We start from the raw sequence: 21518 nt of genomic DNA, 5'->3' as shown, positions 1-21518 counted from the left end.
AAATCAGTTTCTCATTAAACAATTAATACACATACTGTTTTGTGACATTGTTGTGAACCCCACAGTGTGTCAACACTCTACCCTTCTTGACCTTGGGTTTCCCATTTCCATTCATTCAGCTTTCCAGTTCCCTCCTGCCTTCTCATCCTTGCTCCTGGGCTGGTGTGTCCATTCAGTCTCATCGTATACATGCCTGAGCTATGTGCATCACAGTTTGTTTTACAGGCCTATCTAATCTTTGGCTGAAGAGTGAACCTCAGGAGTGACTTCAGTACTGAGTTAAAAGGGTGTCTGGGGGCCATACTCTGGGAATTTCTCCAGTCTCTTTCAGACCAATAAGTCTGGTCTCTTTTTCTGAGTAAAAACCAAGAACTCCTTAGTCAAAATGAATATTCCTTCTACCGAGGGCTTATTGTTCCTATATGTAAGGGTGAAATAAAAAATATCCCCCCAAAAGTCATTTTCAAACAAAAATCCACAATATAAAATGATAGCATATGGAATCCCCAAGAATTTACACACACTACTGAGGGAGTAATTATAACCCTAAGCCTACACAGCAAAACCACACTGTGTAAAATAATGGTGTTCACCACCTTCACACACGACATTAGAGAAACTTTAGGTTAGGTTTATAAAGTTTTAAGTGCAGTTCTGTGCAGCCAAAGGACATGTATATCATCATCTCCTAGAAAGTTTTGTGAAGAGAGCAAATTTTCTAATAATGTAATCTGAAGCCCATTTTCCTTTCTATATCAATAAGGATAATTACACAACTTCCTTATATGGGAAAAAATAAGTTATGTTTAAAACAGACACGGGTATTTTCTGAGGTCAAGTCTGAAGGCTCCATCTCTGATTCACCAAAGACCACCTGAATGAATCATTTAGTGGCTATAAAGCTGAATGCATGATTTGGTGGTCGAGTTGTGGTGGTGCACATTACTACAAAGCTAAGAACCAGTAAGATCCAGACTTCGAGAGAGGGGTTGTCATTTAGTATACAGAAGTGCAGTATAATCTGTATTATTTTCATGGAGACAAAGAAAAAGCAGGGTGGACGTGGGAGTCTACAAAATCACTGATGAGATTATTGGGGAATTTAATTTTGCTTAGAAAAAGGCTAAAGGAGAACATAAAATGGTTATACTTTCTAAGATAAGGCGTAAGTAAATTCTAATTTACCTAGCATTCTAATAATTGGACATTTTATTGGTACTTCTTTATTACAATCTTAATTGATTTTCTGAATAATGATCTTAGCATACAATATCCTAAAATATTTTCATATATTTTTTTATTTTGATATTACACCTACTCCTCACTTATCGACTATCTAGTTATCTGCCATTTTCCATTTACGACAATAGTAAAAATCTACTATCTATTTTGTGCATTGATGACTTATGCCTGGCAGTAACACTTCTGAAAAATCAGCCATTGAAAACCCTATGGAGCACAGTTCTACTATGATATGCATGGGGCCACCATGAGTTGAACCTGACTCAATAGCAACTGGTTTTTTTTTTTTAATATTATATTTTATAGAATATTTATTAGTCTATTTTATAATGAAGATGAATCGGCATTCTCATGCAGTCCAAAGCAATTTATTTAACCTATTGTATCTGGCCCTCCAAAAAAAATTAGCTATTTTTTATTAAAAGTTTCTCTAAACAGTAAGTAAGCAAGGGTTTTCTAGAAGGGTCTAAAGGACTAGCTACACTTTTAAATATGAGAATTTCTCAGAAATACCTTTAAATATGAGAACACACGGGTTAAAACAATAGAAGATACATAAAGACAATGAAGTCAAAAGCTAAATTCCAACTTTCTAGTTTTAAATTAACAGTTAAGCTAAACTTTGAAATGTTCAAAAGTAATATAAAATCTTTCTTCCTGCCATAGATTCAAGAAGGCGTGAGGTGGTTACAACGCTGGCACAGGACTCAGAGCAGCTTGTTTCACCACTGCATGACATTAGACAAGCTAACCACCTAAACCTATTTCCTCCTGCAAAATGAGGACAAAGCTAGAATTTGTTCATAAGCTAGTTGGGAGATTACATGAGACAACACCTGTAAAGCACGGATCATTTTATGATAAGTGTTAAATTTAAAAAAAGAGAGAGAAAGAGAGCTAGTTATTATCATTCATCTCAAAACAGTATTAGTGGTTGAGAGGGCACGAGGTAGATGCAAGAGTTCCTGGGACGGAATCCCAGTGTCACCACATCTTTAGCTCTGTCCCTGCTTCCTCCTTTGTAAAATTGATCAAACAACAGTACCTTCTTCACAGGGTACTCAATGAGATGGATTGACACAATACTAACAACAATGGGATCAAACGTACCAATAATCATGAAAATGGTGCAGGACTGGGCAACATTTCATTCTATTATACATAAGGTCACCATGAGTCAGAGCCAATATGACTGCAACTAACAACAATAGCAACAACACACTTAAAGCATTTAAAGGGGGTCACCATGAGTTAGAATCGATTTGATAACAATAGTTTTGGTTTAGAAGGTCCCTAGGTGGTGCAAACGATTTGCACTTGACTACTAACCTAAAGGATAGTGGTTCAAACCCACCCAGTGGTACTGTGGAAGAAAGCTCTGGCAATCTGCTTCTATTAAGTTCATAGCCAAGACAATCCTATAGAGCAGTTCTAGTCTGTAACACATGGGGTTGCCATGAGTCAGCATCTACTCATTGGCAACGGGTTTGGTTTGTTTTTTAGGATTTAGAAAGTGCTCAGTAAATGTTAGTATCTATCACCGTCTTCTCAACGAGAACACCAACGTCAGTCCAACTGAGAGGAAGTGCACCATGACACCAGGAGGAAGTGTTCTCAGAACTATCACTTGAAGGTTATTTTTAAAATAAGTACAATGCATTGTTTATACATAACCTTCAGATTTTTCAAGAGCCTAGATAAAATATTTTGACAAATATGAAGTATTTGATGCCATGAGGTTTCTCCTTCTTCCTATTCAACTGCCCATTTATAACTTTCAGACTATGTAACCCAAGTAACTGAACACATCTAAGCAGAAGTATCCAAATCTGATTTCTTCAGGAACACTAAAGTTTGTATATATAGATAAACCTTACTGATATGTATGTGCTTACACAGTCAGAAAAACGTCCCAAATGCAGAAACATCAGTCATGATGAAATTTAAATTTTAAATGAAATTTGAAAGATGAAAAAATTATTTTTGTTTCTTTCCCAAAATACAGCTACTGATTATACTGTGCAAAGAACACTCATTTCATTAATATATTTAATCCCAATAAACATCTTGTAAGGTGGTTGGATTGTATGGATTGAATTGTGCCCCCCCAAAATATCTGTTGGAATCCTAACCCCTACACCTGTGGAAGTAATCTCATTTGGGAATGAGGTTTTCTCTGTTATGTTAACGAGGTCATACTAGTGTAGAAGTGTGTCCTAAACCTAACCACTTTGGAGTTGTAAAAAGAGCAGATTAGACACACAAGCAAAACTGGGGAAGACAGATACAACCAAGGAACTCTGCGGCTACTGACCGGGAAGGAATTGACACAGCTAAGATCCCAATTTGAACTTTTAGCCTCAGAACTGTGAGAAAAATACATTTCTGTTCTTTAAAGCCACTCACCTGTGGTATTTGTGTTGCAGCAACACCAGCTAGGACAGAAGTTTTATTTTCTTTTAAACAGACAAGGAAAGTGAGATTTAGAACAGTTGAATAACTTACCCAGTGTCATTCAGCGTGTGCTTGGGTTTGCTCCTGACTCCAGGTCTGTCTGACACGGGACAAGATTTTAACCACAACATCTCACTTCCTGTCTCCCAGGAGCAGCCTCCAATGCCTCAATCCTGAGACTTCTGCTGAGGATGTGGCTGCACAGCTGCCTGTGGAATGATCCTGACTATGCATCCACTGTCCTCACGCCCACTCCCTTCCTTATAACTTGCTGTCCAAGCCCCTCATCTGATTCCACTGGTATATGCGAGTGACATTTCAAACACATCTAAAACTGAGTTCATCTTCCATTCAAAACTTTCTTTACTTTCTCCTCACTGTCCAGAGAACCTGTATTTTTCACAAACTGATTACCTGGAAGTCATCTTTGATTCCTTCCTATCCTTTGTCTTCTCCATTCGGCTTTCTTACCAAAGACCTACTTCTTTTCCTAGGCAACAATTCATTACTGTGCAGTTTCATAAACAGAATTGTTTGTTCTGGAATTTGACATCAACTTTCAGGACTCCCTGGGTGGTACAATGGTTAACGTGCTCAGCTGCTAACCAAAAGGATGGAGGTTCAAGTTCACCCAAAGGCACCTCAAAAAAAGGCCTGGTGATCTACTTCCGAAAAATCAGCCACGAACACCCTATGGAGCACAGTCTACTCTGACACACGTGGGGTTGCCATGAATCGGAATTGACTTGGTGGCAACTGATCTGGTTTTTTCCTCCTTTTTTGTTGTCTCGTGCTATTGAGTCAATTCTGACTCATAGCAACCCTACAGAACAGAGGAGAACTGACTCACAGGGTTTCCCAGGTGCAGCTGGTAGATTTGAAGTGCTGACCTTTTGGTTAGCAGCTGCAGCTCTTAACCACTGCGCCACCAGGGCTCCTTTAGATCTAATCAATAACACATATACTTGCAGATTAGATCCTCATTTTCTAGCCCAGTATCCACAAACTTCTGTGAGATGAGCTATGATATCAATCATAGATTTTCAGGGAAGTACCACAAAACATATGTAACTTCTCATGTAAACTACTGGGGTTCACTCATTAATGAATTTAGCTAATCCTTTCTTGAAACTATATTTTAGATATATGTATCTTTATATCATCTCCTCCAGGAGCCGGTCCTGTAAGTTTACTCTCTAACAAAATGCTCTAAAAAGGACTAATCTTATGTTCAAGACTCTAAAATCTTTTTCTTTTTTTAGTGTAATCATCTAAATTTTAGTATAGAATTGTAATACTCATGTCACAATACTTTGTCCCACTAGGAAAGAAAATAAAACTTTGTGATACTCTTCACTGTGTCCTTCTCCTTACTCAATTCTTGCTATTTTTCCCTTTCACCCAGAAAAAAAAAAAAAAAATGATTCTGTCCAAGAATATTGCTGGTGAAGCAAAGGACACAGCAGAATATACCGGACTTTACAGATTGTTTAAAAGCTTTAGATACTGTCTAAAAATGAAACATGTAGATGTTAAGAAAAAGGCTTAAAAGAACGTCATAGGAAAATAATTTGCTGACATTAAACCTACAATTTCAGTCATTTGATTAAACTGAAAATTTAATTTATTGGATGAGTATATATGGAGTGATGCTTTTATCACGAGGCCCTTTTTTATTCCTTATGCTCAAGCATTCTTTCATTTTTTTAGTTCTAAAACACTCACAAATGATAAAATTTACTTTTTTTTTTTTGCTGTCTTTCATACTCACAAGCATTTTACATATATTTTGTTGGTTCTTATTTTTGTCTCGTAATTCCATTGCATCAAAATTCTTGAGTAGTTTCCAAATTTCCTCTTATGAATCACAGTCAAACTAAGGATACCACAGACTTAGTTTGTAAAACAATGATACATACACGTAATTAACCAAAGACACAAGAGCTGCCTTCTTAGACTTCCTCATCTCAGTTACTGGCAACCAATCCTGCCAGGATTCAGGCCCAAACTCTCCCTCCCCTCCCCTCCCCTCCTTCCCTCGTCATATCCAAAACATCAGCAAATTTCTGTGGGCTCTATCCGCAATATACTTCCAAAATCCAGCCACTTTCGCCATCACTCCCATGGCCTAAGCCACATGTTATCTTGCCTGAATTACTGCAGTAGCTTCCTAACTAGTCTCCCTGTCTTCACCCTTAACCCCCTCAGGTCATTCTCAACACTGAAGCCGAGCCAGACTGATCCTGTTCAAGTAGAATTCAGATCATGTCACTGCTGTTTAAAATCCTCCAATGATAGAAACCAAAGATTGTCAGTGGTTACCGTGGGTGGGGGGAAGGAAGAAGGAGGGGTTGCTTAGAGGCACTGACTTGATGTTAATGGTGGTGGAATGATTTGGAAAAGGATAGTGAGAATGGCTGCACGACTTAAAGAATGTAATCAATGTCACTGAATTGAACATATAGAAATTGTTGAGATATTGTATTATGCATATTTTCATCACAATTAAAAAAAAAAAAAAAGAAAAAAACCTTCCAATGGCTTTCGCATCTCCCTCAGAGTAAAAATCACAGTCTTTACAAGAGCTCGCGTGCCCTAATGGTATGGTCTTGTTACCACTCTGTCTTCACTCACACCACCCTTCCTACCATTCCTGTACAAACCAGCAGTGCTCCCTCCTCAATGCCTGTGCGCTTGCTGTTCAAATGCGTCTCCCCGGATATCTACAGGGCTTGCTCCTTCACCCCTTAAGTATTTGCTCAAATACCACTTTCTCAGTGAAGCCAGCCCTGATCATCTTAAATTACACCTTATCTACCATCCCCTAACTCCCTTCCTTGTTTTATTTTTCTTTATGGCATTTACAACCTTCTAATCTACTATGTAATTTACTTATTTCTCTTTGTTTGCCTGCTTCCCCTTCTAGAATGTAAGCTCTCTGAGGACAGAGATTTTTATACTTTGCTTTCTACTATATTCTAGTACCTAGGACGGTAGCCAGCACCTAGTAAACACTCAGAATATATTTACTGAATAGAGTAATTTAACTTGATGTGTCAAAGTGTAAACCTTTAAACACGCAGAGATAACTACACATGTAATTATATAGTTATATAACTATATAAAAAGAAGCAATGAGAATCTTTGTGTACAAGATAAACCACTTGGAAGTAAAATGTGCTACAATGCCTGAGGATTTCAAGGTTACTCAGGGTGATTATCAAAGAATTTACTGAGAGCTCCCCTCATATCCAGCGCCATCTTAACTCTCCCTTAGGTACAAGCCTCTCACAACAGCTGCCCCAGGCTGCTGGCTGTGGTTGGCTTTGTGTTCAAGCCTGGCCATGCCCTTGTTAACCTGCCTGGCCTGCGTCTGATCACAGATCATCTCCTGAGCATCTCTAGTTTCCTGACATTCTGCAGATGGTTTTCATGGGTCTTCTCCAGATTCTTTTTTAAAATGCCACCTCAAGATCTTCAGTCCATTTTGCAGGGATCAGACATCCCACCATACTCTTCCTCATCTACTCATGCCCAGACCAGCCATGACTCTCTTTCTGCTGGATGAGATGATTATTTGGGTCCTAAAACTTTCATTTAGGTTGTCTAGTTCACACATAGGGTTGCCATGAGTCAGAGTCAACTTGATGGCAAGTGGACTGGACTCGTTTTGAAATTTAAAATGGCTCCCTTTATGCCTCCACTTTTAACCATATTCCCAAAGAACATTATCATCATTTAATGGTTTGATGTAAGAGCTTTATTAGTGTTATTATTTGCAATTTTTTAAAAAACTTTCTTCATTAATGTGATGGTTAAGGTTGTGTCTAAGACAATTAGTTATAATAATCTGAACTGCTAACATTTATCTAGAGAATTCAAAATAATAAGGGTGCTTGCTGATGAATTATTTATTCTACACCTATACAATTCCTATTATTTTATATTAACAATCTTATTATGGTATTTGTAGATCTATAAATTATTACAATTTTTGAGGAAAATAAGTCTTACTAGACTGCTGGAGACTAAACACACTACACAAAGCAGGAGAGTAATTTCTGAATTGATAGTCACTACCCCACATGGCAAAAACATTGCTCCTGTAGAAATACTGTAACTCGGAGCTTGAAGCATGGCCATACATTTTATGTGTGTGTTTGTGTGTGTGTGCAAGGCTGCTAATGTTTAACTTGCTCTCTGTAGCCTCATCTTGGTGAATTGATTGTCTCTATTTAATTCTGTCTTCAGCATCCTACTCTGGTAGTGTTACCCCATTCTTTGCATCTTCTCATCCAGACAAATACCTCTCACCTGACACCTCTCCAACCAAACTTTCATATCCACACTACCCATTTCACCCCATCACTGTTCACAGTCAGATTCCATCTATCTACTTCTTTTGGTCAAACCTGATGGAACTCCTCTCTGTCCATATTGTAGAAATCTCCCTTTTGTACTAATCTTATTTTTCAAACTTTCTTCTCACTTCCTGTTCTAAATGGATGCAGAGACTAGACAACTACCTGTTAGCCGATTCTTGAATTAAATGGGACAGGGTTGGTGGACTAGATGTCACTTAGGATCCTTCCAAATTTAAGATTTTATGAAGTCTCTCTGACTCTTTCAATGATACCTGTACCTGTTGTGTTCTTCCGTGTCTTGCTCTCCCTAATCCATGAGCAACACGGAGCAGCCTCTTTAATTCCTGGGACATCAGTTCTCTTTGCCACTCTCTTGGCACTTTCCATCATTTGAAACTGTCATTTATCTGTGTACTCTTTTTAATCTTCACAGAGAATTTCTATTGCTTTTGGGAGATTTCTAATTTCCTCTGTGACTTAGGAACCTCAATCATATTTGTCCATTCTACTTTAATCCCTACTATAAATCTTGGGGACGTCAACTTCCGTGTTGGTATTCTTCCAGGTTCCCTTGCCTCATGCCATGCCTTTTCTTCCTTGAAGTACAGAATTCCATCTGCATACCACAGCGGCCAAATACAGTATCTTACAGCTGGAAGTCATCACCACAGTCAGTGTCACCTCTCCGATCTCTAATTCATCATTTCTTTCCTTTTATATACTTCAAGCCCTTCCTCTATTATCCCCATCAATGCCCCATTACACCCACAGGATTTAATCTCTGTCCTTCTCTTTGAAGGCCTTCAAGACTCCTATTATACTTAATCTATCCTCCTTGGATACTTCCCATCCATCCTTCCCAACATTCTAGACACCCTGATCCCTTTGACCTTTCCATTGATCCAACTATGCAACTATGCCTAAGTCCAGTTCCCCAGATCACTCCCACAGTTCACAGTCTACACAGCTACAGGCCATAGAATGCAGACCTGGTCCATTCTAAATTCACATTACCCAGCTTCTATCTTACCCTCACAGCTGCACATCTGCCCACTTATTCATTTCTAACTGACTCTTTAGAAAATTCTCACCATTAACACCAGAGTTTCGCCTCTTTCCAAAAGTCATCAGTTCTTCCTTTATCATGTAGATATTGGGACAGTGATGGATCATTACATATATATTCCCTTACAGAAAAAACTTAAATTACCCAGTGAAAGTACAATGTCTCTAAACTAATCTTCTTATCCTTATTTCCAGTCCAACACAGAAAAAAGTCACAGAGAGTGCCATGCCAGAGAGAAGGAAGAAAGGCAGAATATCCTTTCAGAAGATGAGGAGCACACCAATGTTCCAAAGCCCTCCATGACACATTCATCACTGTGGCTATCCAGAGAAAAGTACAGGTCCAGGCAAACAGGAGAGAGAAGAGCTAAAGGCAGCTCAATGACTATTTCTCACATAAACCTACACATTCCTCCTCTTTCTACAAACCTTTTGGCCACATCATGGCCATAGTGTGGTAGACATGAAAGAGCTGACTTCGAGTCCAGGCTTTAGAATGTTCTCATTACTAAAGAAGAGATTCTAATTTTTGTTGTATATTCTCCCAGGCTGCTATAAACAATAAATTTATGTAGACCTTGCCTAGTGCCAGAAACTATGCTTAATACTTCACACAAATTAACTCATTTAATCCTCACTACAGCCCCATGGTATAGATATTAATATGATCCCCTTTCCACAGGTGAGGAAACAGAGGCACAGACACACAGTCACACAGAAAGTGAAGGAACCAAGATATAAACCCAGGTAGTCTGACCAACACTAACCATGAAATAACTACCTTTGTAAATCATAAAACTCTTCACAAAGAAATTGCCATCATCATATCTCTTCCCTACTCAAGAACCTCTATTTCCAACAGCAAAACAACCTTCTCGTGTAAGTTTCCACAGCCTAGCTCTGACCTATCTTTCCAATCCTATCACTCATTTCCTCCTTACACAAACTGTCACACTGACCTGCTTAAGCACAACTCACATTTTTGCCCTTTACTCTCACTGTTTCTCTTATGCGGTTCCTTCTCTCCACCTGTCCCACGTGCAATTTCACAACCTTTCTCATTCAAAGAACACAGCGCTCTCCATGAAGCCTTCCCTGGGATCAACATTCATAAATGGTCTCTGCCTGTGAACCCATCTATGTGTTGTTCAGTATTCTTTTAGAATTCAGGGATGGTGCCAGCCATGAAGGTTCTCATGCCATCTTATAAGATGGCAGAAGAAATAAGATGTTTACACAAACCACTAAAATAAAAGCCAACAGGTTTCCATGGGAATGATAAATAAAGTACTATAAAATTTACAGAAGCAGACTGACTCTCCTGCCTTGAGTGAATAAAGAAGGAGGCACTGAGAAGGTGGTATCTGAACTGGGCCCTTCCAAAGGGGTCAATAAGAATTTTTATAGTTTTAGCTGTATCTAATATACATGAAAGAGAAATTGAGGTTGTCAACGATTTCATCCTACTTGGATCAACAATCAACATCCATGGAAGTGGCAGTCAATAAATCAAACAATGTCTATTCCTCTGGGCAAATCTGCTGCCAAAGACATCTTTAAAGTTTTAAAAAAACAAAGATACCATTTTGATGACTAAGGTATGCCTGACCCAAGCCAGTCTTTTCAATTGCCTCACATGCATGCAAAAGCTGAACAATGAAAAAGGAAGACAGAAGAATTGATACATTTAAATTGTGGTGTTGGTGAAGAATACTGAATATATTGTGACTGCCAGAAGAATGAACAAATCAGTCTTAGAAGAAATACAACTAGAATGCTCCTTAGAAGTGACTATGGCGAGACCTCAGTTCACTTACTCTGGACATGCCATCAGGAAAGACCAGTTACTAGAAAAGGACATCATGGTTGGTAAAATGGAGGATCAGCAAAGGTGAGGGAGGCCCTTAGTGAAATGGACTGAAACAGTGGCCGAAATAATGGACTCAAACATACCAACGATGATGAGGATGACTGAGGACTGGGCAGTGTTTCATTCCCTTATAGTTAAGGTTGTTATGCATCAGAGCTGACTCAATGGCAACTAACAATAATAACAACTACACATTTGTGCTAATTATAAGCATAACCAAGGAGCTCTGGATACACAGTGGTTAAGTGCTTCAAGGCTAACCAAAAGGTCAGCGTCCTCCACAGGAGAAAGATGTGGTAGTCAGCTTCAGTAAAGATTACAGCCTTAGAAACCCTATGGGACAGTTCTGCTCTGTCCTATAGGGTTACTACGAGTCAGAATCGACTCCAAGGCATGGGGTTCATATGTATAACCAGTTATTTGAAGGTCCATTTATCTTCTTTTCTCACATTTACTATTTCATCCCTCTCTGGATCCAAAAAGGATTTGAGGTGGATCTCCCCTACTCAGGTATAAGCTACTGGGAGGCAGAGGTCTTAGTCTTCTTCATCTCTCCTATGGTGTCAAGAACAATTGATTACATAGAGTACAGGTGATCAAAACTTGTTGTGGAAAACAATGAAAGAACATATGAACACGGAGAGGAAGAAAGGAAAAAGAATGTCGTAAAAAGAGATAAGTGATTTCCCAGGATTTTTCCAAGAAGTTCTCTTTAACTTGGCAGCTGCCCCATTTCTCTGCTTGCTCTCCTTCTGGTGCCTTTGCTCAACTGGTCGCCCTGCCTGCAATGCTCCTTCCCCTCCCCTTTTCCTCATAAAATCCTCTAGGGCCCAATTTATTCTCCCCTTCTAGTTGAGTATTTTCCATCCATGTAACCCTCACAGATTTTTCCCTTCCAGAAATCCTGCTGCATGCATTTGTCTCTGCTCAGCACTTAATTGTTCTCATAAAGTTTCATACCCAGTTATCCTTCCCAACCAGGTTTCATAGGTCCTCAAGGCTGGAGATCATGCCGTATTTATTTTGCATACCTCCCTTTTCCCCTCCAACCAGACATTCATCCCCAAAACACAGAAGTACCCGGCAAACAGTTACTGAATGACTAAATCCTTTCAGTACCTATCACTAAGTATAATGTTCTTTTATCTGACTCTCCAGGTTCAAACAGACATTGGACAAAGCTATATATCAAGGCATTTATCCCCAAGTGGCACAGATTTATCCTTTTTAAAGCTTGCAATCACTGAACCAAACTTCAGTGGCTTCACCAACAAGAAAAAAAAAAAAGCGTAAGCACACAAAGAACGATCTGTAATATAACTACTCTAACACTGCCAGTTCAGTTCAACTTCTTTAGGCATAGGTTTATCATTTTATGGCCATTTAGTAGTATAAATACTGCCACACATACCTTCACCAAGAGATTTTGGGAGTGATACAAGTTAATCTAAAACTGCACAAATGAAATTTAGTAAGTAGCAGTGAAATAGAACATTTGGAGTACCCATAGCAGACGTTCAAATGCCATTTGTTAATTTACATTTTATCCAGAATAATTCTAAGCAAATCACATTAAGTCTATAAATTTTAATGGTGAAAATCTTAGAAAGTTAATTTAACACGTGGATAACAGGATGATCCCGACCTGAACAATACTGGTTTCCTTAGAAAAAAGGAGGATCCTAAAATTTCACACTAGCATTTATTAAAGGATAAATTGAACTGCTATATAAAAGCAACAGATCAATTCTTATTTTGCACCTCACTTTTCCTGGGTTTTCATTAGTACTAACAGGGTCTAACCTATGGAAGACTTAGAGTAAAGACAGAGGATGAGGAAAACATGAAAATGACCTGACAACTAAAAAGGCCAGCAAAAGCCACTCTTACCTAAGAAAACTTAGCAGGTTTTTCAGTGCTTCCAAGAATCAGAGTTTCCTTTAGAAAAGTTAATTGTGAAAAGCACTTGAAAATAGTTTAAAACTAAAGGTTAAAAAGCTAAATTGAAACACTTACTTCCATTTGCCTAAGACACTGACTTTATTGGGCTCTATTTTCTTGGTGGAAACCCTGGTAGCATAGTGGTTAAGCGCTACTGCTGCTAACCAAAAGGTCGGCAGTTTGAATCCACCAGGCGCTCCTTGGAAGCTCTATGGGGCAGTTCTACTCTGTCCAATAGGGTCACTCACTATGAGTCAGAATTGACTCAACAGCCAATAGGTTTGGTTTTTCGGTTTTTATTTTCTTGGTATTCCCCAACCCCACTGACCCAGTATTAGCTTAAAGTACATTTTCCAGCACCGTTCCTGGTGACGCAAACCGTTTGCACTTGACTAGTAACCTAAAGGTTGGTAGTTCAAACCCACCCAGCAGCACTATGGAAGAAGGCTTGGCATTTAGCTTCCATAAAAATTACAGTCAAGAAAACTCTATGGAGCAGTTCTTCTCTGTAACACATGCGGTTGTTATGAGTTGGAATTCACTTGAAGGCAATGGGTTTGTTTTGTTTCTTATATCAAAATCAATCTGCTTTTAAAATAATTACATCTTAAGTACTACCTGATTTTAACATTAAGAGAAAACAGAACCATTGGCCTGAAACCATGGGATCAGTTCTCCTGGAGATTCTATCTTCTTAAAATGAAACAAAGTTTTAACATTCTGTTTCAAGAAATACTATTTCTAACCATAAACACTGCCACAACAAGAAGTTTGGTATATGAGAGAAGTTTCCAGCCTCCATCCGACTTAGGCAACCTCCATATTTTGACTATGTGACTGCTGAACACCTCACACATTCAAGAGACTCCTTCCTCACCAAGACTCTTTCCCTGCTGCTTCCAGTCTGGTTACTATAAAAACCCAAAGTAGTGAAACATAAAAAGATATTGATGAAAATCTAAACGAAATACCATAGTCTGGTGCTAAGACATTTTTTAAAGTTTTCTAGAATATAAAAGAAACAAGGAGAAGAGTGACCTGACTGCCGAGGAAACAGATTAAGCATAGAGAAGAGGAGTTTTAAGATATTGCATTGTTGATACAAAGAGAAGTGTGAAAAAAATCTTATATGATCGGTCTTTAACCAGTCAGTAAATACTTTGTTTTAATACAATAAAAATGCTAAGTAGGAACTGTAAAGGAGCCCTGGTGGCACAACCAGTTAAGTGCTCTGCTGCTAACTGAAATGTTAGTAGTTTGAACCCACCCAGTGGCTCTGTGGGAGACAGACCTGGTGATCTGCTCTCATAAAGAAAACTCTAAGGCGGTTCTACTCTGTCACATGTGATCACTATGAGTCAAAATGGACTCGACAGCACACAACAACAGAAACTGTAGAGGCAATTTGTATTTCAAACACTAAAATCGACTATTTCTTCTACCTTCTTTAATTAAATCATTTTTCATTTCTAAGATTTTCAAATCCAGATATGAGCAAAAGTTATAAGATTAGAGCCCCAGAAGACAAAGGCTAATGTTCCTTTAAGACATCTCACTTAAATCTTTCTAAACAGAGGCCTCCTTCAGAAATCCATAATAAAGTTTAAAAATACTCAGAAAAAACTTCCTCGTATTTAGCATAAATCCCTCATGATGCTTGCTGTAAGTCTACTTCCTCTTCTTTTTCTTCAGGGAAGATGGAAAACAGCTGTTCAACATTCTCTTTCAGGCTGCATTTTTCTTCCTGCTAGGCCCATTCCCTCAAGGGAAAAGTGAAAACACTGCAGGTGATTCCAAAATCCAGCTGGCCCCTGGCAGATTATCCACGGGGTTGGTGAGCCTGGCCCTACTCGTACCTCCTAGAATGATATCATTAAATTGCACAGTCTCCAGGAAAAGTTCTTTACCAGAATTTGTGGAATTCTAGAAATCCATCGCTTAGAGTCTGACTTTGAATATATTCAAATTACAAAATTAGCACAGCTTCCGGACTTCATCAAAATTAAAACTTTTGTGCATCAAAGGACTTTAAAAATGAAATGAAGAGACAACCTACATACTGGGAGAAAATATTTGGGAATCATAAATCTGATAAGGGTTTAATAACCAGAATATAGAAAGAACTTCCACAACTTAACAAGAAAAAGACAACCTAAACGCAACCCCCGCCCCCCCAAAAAAAATGAGGGAAGGAATAGACATTTCACCAAAGAGGCTATATAAACGGCCAACAAGCATATGAAAAGATGCTCAATGTCATTACTCATTTTGTTCTTAGGTGCCATCGAGTCAGTTCCAACTCATAGCAATCCTATGTACAACAGAATGAAACACTGCCTAGCCCTGTCCCATCCTCACAATTGCTCCTATGTTTGAGCCCACTGTTGCAGCCACTGCTTCCATCTCATTGAGGGTCTTCCTCTTTTTCGCTGACCCTCTACTTCACCTAGCATGATGTCCGTCTCCAGGGACTGGTGTCTCCTGATAACATGTCCAAAATATGTGAGATGAAGTCTCATCATCTCGCTTCTAAGCAGCATGCTGGCTGTACTTCTTCCAAGACAGATTTGTTCGTTCTTCTGGCAGTCCATGGTATATTCGAAAATTTTCCCCAACACCATAATTCAAAGGCACCAATACTTCAGTCTTCCTTATTCACTGCCCAGCTTTCCAATGCATATGAGGCGACTGAAAACACCATGGCTTAAGTCAGATGCACCTTAGTCCTCAAAGTGACATCTTTGCTTTCTAACACTTTAAAGATGTCTTCTGCTGCAGACTTGTCTAATGCAATACAACATTTGATTTCTTGACTGCTGCTTCCATGGGCATTGATCGTGGATCCAAGTAAAATGAAATTTTTGCCAACTTCAATATTTTCTCCATTTATAATGATGTTGCTTACTGGTCCAATTGTGAGGATTTTTGTTTACTTTATGTTGAGGTGTAATCCATACTGAAGGCTATGGTCTTTGATTTTTATTAGTAAGTGCTTCAAGTCCTCTTCACTTTCAGCAAGCAAGGCTGTGCGAGCTGCATATGAGACTGTTAATGAGTCTTCCTCCAATCCTGATGCTGCGTTCTTCTTCATATAGTCCACAGGCTTCTTAGATTTTTTGCTTAGCATACAGACTGAATAAGTATTTTGAGAAGATACAACCCTGATGCACACCTTTTCTGATTTTAAACCACTTTGTTCTGTTCGAATGACTGCCTCTTGGTCGATGTACAGGTTCCACATGAACACAATTAAGTGTTCTGAAATTTCCATTCTTTGCAATATTATCCATAATTTGTTATGATCCACACAGTCGAATGACTTTGCATAGTCAACAAAACACAGGTAAACATCTTTCAGTGTTCTCTGCTTTTAGTCAAGACCCATCTGACATCAGTAATGATGTCCCTCTTTCCATATTCTCTTCTGAATCTGGCTTGAATTTCTAGCAGTTCCCTATCAATGTACTGCTGCAACTGTTTTTGAATTATCATTAGTCATGAGGGAGATGCAAATCAAAACCACAATAATATACCATTTCACACCCACTAGAATGGCTATAATAAAAAAATGAAGATAACAGATGTTGGTGAGGTTGTGGAGAAACTGGAACCCTCATCGATTGCTAGTGGTAATGCAGAATGGTACAGTAACTGTGGAAAAGTTTGGTGGTTCCTCAAAAAGTTAAAGAGAAGTACCATATGACCCAGCAATCCCAATTGTAGGTATATACCCAAAAGAATTGAAAGCAGGAACAAAAACAAATACTTGTACACACCAGTGTTCACTGTAGCACTGTTCACAATAGCCAAAAGATGGAAACAACCTAAATGTCCATCAACAGATGAATGGATAAATAAAATGTACATACATACAATGGAATATTACTCAGCCATAAAGAGAAGTGAAGTTCTGATCCATGCTACAGCATGATGAATCTTGAAAACACTGCACTGAGTAAAATAAGTCAGTCACAAAAGGCCAAATATTACATGGTTCCACTTATGTAAAATAGGAAAATGTATAGAGACCAGAGTTTATTACTGATTACCAGGGACAGGGGAGGGGGAAAGGAGGAGTCTTAGCTTAGAGGGTACTGAGTTTCTGTTAATAATGATGGAATAATTTGGAAGCTGACAGAGGCGATGATTACTCAGCACGATGAACTAATGTCACAGAATAGTACTTGTAAAAAATGCTGAACTGGCAAATGTTTTGTTACATATTTTTACCAAAATAAAAAATGTAAAAAAAAAAATAGCACAGCTTCAAGACGAAAAATTCACCGTCAGAATTAAAGAGAAGGTAAGCAGTGCTGTCCTGCAGCTGTATGACATCTTGATCTTTACTATTGCCCATACCCAGTGCTACGGTGTTCAGTACACCTTGGTATGAAACACTTTTAAACTACCTAATGATTTTTAACATGCCAAGTCTTAAATTTCTTGTCATTAAAGCAACTTTCTGAGTGTAAGATAACTTTAGAAACTTAGTAACTCTTTCAATATTCCAATCTAAAGGACTACTTTGTGAACTAGGGTATCGATTTCTAGTCAGTTATTTCTTTAAATGAATAATCTATACTCTATTCAGGTTAGAATCCAAAATTTATAAATTTGGGCAGAGAAACTGCAGATTACTACATTTTACACTGAAATTTACACAACCAACACTAACACTGCTACTTCTTCATTTAGAAACTGCTAACTCATATCCTCATTTTGCTTGCATTTGACTCCAGCAGTAAAGCCAGTATACTGCCTGAGTAGCTCATCAATAAAAATATTATAGACCCACAAGCTTGGTGACTGAATTTCCTTTACAAGTTCCTTTTCAGAGTTATGAAATGCTGATTCAACTTTGTTGTGGTATAACATCTGCATGCATTAAATGCCTACTGCTTAGTAGCTAAGTTTGTTACACATGAGAAAAATGCCAACCTTTTTGCAAAAGCACTGATTTAATCAACAAATACAACTTTATAACTCTATGGCAACAGTGCATGCAACTAATATTTCAAATGGAATGACAGATTTTTTTAACTGACTGTAAACCTATTATCCAATTTCTACCAAAAAAACATGAAAGCTAAACATACACTGAGAATTTTACTATGATTACCCTGATACTTTTCATACTCATCAGGAAGAAGAGAGGCACCATAAATTCCCCAAATAATACAAAAATAAATAAAAATTTTGACACGCAGACGCACATATTCAGTTGCAAACTCTCTGACCCTGTTTAAGACAAAGCAGATGGACACAAATAATTCACAAAGGATATGTCGCCTATGCACAATTAGGAGTTGAAACTGAATATATGTCTTTTGTTATATTTTTTAAAACAGGAAACACAAAACCCATTGCCGTCGAATTGATTCCAACTCATGGCAACCCTACAGGACAGGGCAGAACTGCTCCACAGGGTTTCCAAGGAGTGGTTGGTAGATTCGAACTGTCCACCTTTTGGTTAGCAGCCGAGCTCTTAACCACTGTGCCACCAGGGATCCAGTAAAAAAAGACAGGAAAATGCTTACCACTATTCTCAATTATAAAATGCCAAAGTAAGCCATGCTTATTATCAGTACTGTTTATAACTCCAACATGTTACTGAAGAGGCAAATGCAGTTCATTCAGGAATTGTTTACTAACATTTGGTGACAAACGGTACTCACCAAGATAATGTTTAAAGAATATATCAAGGGAGTTGAAACAAATAGAAGGAAATCCAGTGGTAATCTTAACACACACAAAATTCATAGTGTTATTCTGAATTAAGGATTGAACAAACTACTCCATCCAAGAAACAGACTCCCTCAACAATCTTTTCTTCTTTTTCCAAATTAAAATCATTTCCTCTTCTTCATGATTTCCAACAGGCTCTCTGAGCACACTACCTCCAGCAGGTTTGTACTCTTCTGGGCATCTGAAAGAGGGCCTGGAGTCCACATCCTCAACACGCTGGAACTTGCCTAGATCTGCCAGAAGTAAGCAACACAACTGGTAAAGCACCCAACAGTAAAAGACCTGAAGCCAGCAAATGAGAACTGTTCAATCAGCCTAGGGCTCTGCAAGAATCAGAAGAGGCCTCACAATGGAATTCTTCCATGGCATGTGAAGAGACACAAGACTGGAGGAGGAGGGGGGTTGCAGAAAGGCACTTAAAAATAGCCAGTCACAGAAGCCTGGGAGGAACATATGCATTCTAGGAAGCTGACAGTTCGTGGGCAGTAGTGAGCAGTAAAAGGGATAATAAAGTAGATCTATAGGGAAATGAAATTTAAGAGTCTTTAATAATATGAATTTGGAATAAAAAAAGAGAAAGGTAGAATTAAATGTGCAATTTAGGTTAATCTCATATTTAAGGTATGCCACGTACTCGTAAACTGAGACAAGTCCTTTACCTTCATAGTATTTCCATTTCCACACCCCTAAAATGACATTAATACATTTGCTCTATATCTCTATTTTCTCTACGCTAAAATAACATTAGAAGAAAGATAACACTTTGAAGAAAGTATAAAATACTAAGCAATCTTAAAACACAAGTATTCGTGTAGCTGCTGTGTAATCTATCAGAGACTTTTCCTTTCCTTCAACTGTCTAAATGCATGTGAATTTGTAATAAGAGTTTCTTAATTCTATTGACCCCTCTTTATCCCATCCACCATACTTATTTCTCTTCCTAAGTTTAGTTCTTTTCTGCAACTCCTCTCCACCACTAGCTAAGCAGAATGCTGTTCTACGAATAATTAGAAGTTGTGGAACACAAAAGTTAGATGAGTCAGACTTTAGGACCACAGTTTTTACTACATATATAGCAAGATTTTCTTTAAAGAACAACTGTGTCAATTAAAAATATTATCCACTTAACGTAAAGTTTAATTTGTAGAAGGGAATTTCCTATGAGAATTAGGCATTAGAATATGCAACACTTTTTGAAACTCACCTATTTCTAATTATTGCTATCATCAACTGGAAGCGCAGATCAGTGCCTTCGGAGTCCAGGATTTTAATCTCTACTTCTCATTCTGCCACTAATTCACCATAGGAACTGCATCTAAAAAAAAAAAAAAAAAACACTTCCCCTTTCAGTACTTTGACCTTATACACTAACCTGATTCCTATGTTGGGTACTGACTTGAGGTCTAGAGAATTCTGTTGTGTCATTCAAACATCTGCTGGTAATTTGGTGACCACCTCCGCCCCCCAAGATCTATTCTACAAATCATTATAAAGGAAGGTACTGTAATTCCAAGATGAGAAAATCCTAAGGCACTTAATATAGTAATAAGAAGTCCTGTCCTCTGTTGGACACATTCTTTCAGGAGATTGCTGGTCATCTCACAGGGTGCCTTACCCACTCCTTCAGCTACAACAAATGTCCAGTTCCTCACAGCAAATGGATGAAGAAGCTCCCTCTACCACAGATTCTCTCAAAGGCCTGCCACAAACACATCTCAGGACAATAATCGTATTTCTCTCTTTTCATTTACAGGGTAGGTGAGGTATGGGTACAGAGTGGGAGAAGAGGTGGCACTGGTGAAAAGGATAAAAATATTTACATTAATTAGGACTCAAATATGCTAATAGGTTTAATATTTAATATACACTGCAACTACAAAGTGCTAGTCTTTTACTGCTTTTTTTTACCCCTTTTGAAAACTGAGATTAGTGATATATTAAATCCTAAATTTAAACATTTTATCTTCCTTTTTTCCTTCCCAATTATTTGCTGAAATCATATTGAGTGGCAAACATAATTTTTTTCATGCAGTACAGTGTGATTCAAGGCAAGCAGAAACAGGTATCAAATATGCTGTCACAAATGACATTAAGAAACATATAAACAAACATTCTGTTGTTTAATTTCAGAATGTATTTTCATCTATCATCTTAAAACACTTTTTCAGAGATTTAAAAAAATCTTTATTATGAGGAGAAGGTTGGGCAACATCTGTGATGTTATGAATTTCACCTCACAGATGATCGCCAGGTCCCCTGGTGGCGGCAGTGCTAGGTATTGGACTGGAAAGTCCACAGATCCCATTTAAATGAACTGCATTAACTAATTTGTTAACTAATTTGATGTGCAGGCAGTCCCCGGGTTATGAATGTCTGACTTACAGACAACTTGTACTTAAAAACAGACTGCCATAAAGTCTATTATATCAAAATTTTGAGTCAAATACAATGGTTTGTAATAACAAACACAAAAACTACTTTGTGACATTCATGAAAACACTGCATGGTTTGGAAGTGTTTCTTAAATGTTTTATCTGCATAAAAAAAAAAAAAAAAACCTGTTGCTATCAAGTCAATTCTGACTCATAGTAACCCTATAAGGCAGAGTGGAACTGTCCCATAGGATTTTCAAGGAGTGGCTAGTGGATCTGAAGTGCTGACTTTTTCGTTAGCAGCTGAGCTCTTAACCACTACACCACCAGGGCTCCATTTTGTAAGACAAATATATATACCATATACTATGACAAACATTTGACTAACTGATGCTAAATAAGAACCGTACATAGTACCTGTTCCGACTTTCCTACAAATTCAACTTAAGAGACAGACTTAAGAAC

At 38.1% G+C, this 21518-nt stretch overlaps 1 protein-coding gene across 12 annotated transcripts in view; it reads right to left on the bottom strand.

Moving 5' to 3' along the window:
- The window catches only part of DSE (dermatan sulfate epimerase), a 140921-nt gene that overhangs the window by 115719 nt on the left and 3684 nt on the right, over positions 1-21518 (bottom strand). For 7 of the 12 annotated variants that reach the window (XM_023727698.1, XM_023727699.1, XM_023727700.1 and 4 more), the window contains 2 exons: positions 20297-20475; positions 19886-19996 (listed from right to left, as the gene is read on the bottom strand). The exons of 2 other annotated variants lie outside the window; for them this stretch is intronic. The gene's annotated coding sequence lies outside the window, so the exon portion shown is untranslated. Of the gene's footprint in view, positions 1-19885; positions 20476-21518 lie in introns of all 12 variants that reach the window. 3 more of the 12 variants (XM_023727703.1, XM_023727701.1, XM_023727697.1) reach the window with 2 other exon arrangements.

Source organism: Trichechus manatus, unplaced genomic scaffold (assembly GCF_000243295.1).
Source record: "Trichechus manatus latirostris isolate Lorelei unplaced genomic scaffold, TriManLat1.0 scaffold00017, whole genome shotgun sequence".
In the NCBI taxonomy this organism is placed as follows: domain Eukaryota; kingdom Metazoa; phylum Chordata; class Mammalia; order Sirenia; family Trichechidae; genus Trichechus; species Trichechus manatus.
The sequence above is the reverse complement of the archived record's forward strand: the minus strand, read 5'-3'. Positions and strand labels throughout refer to the sequence as shown.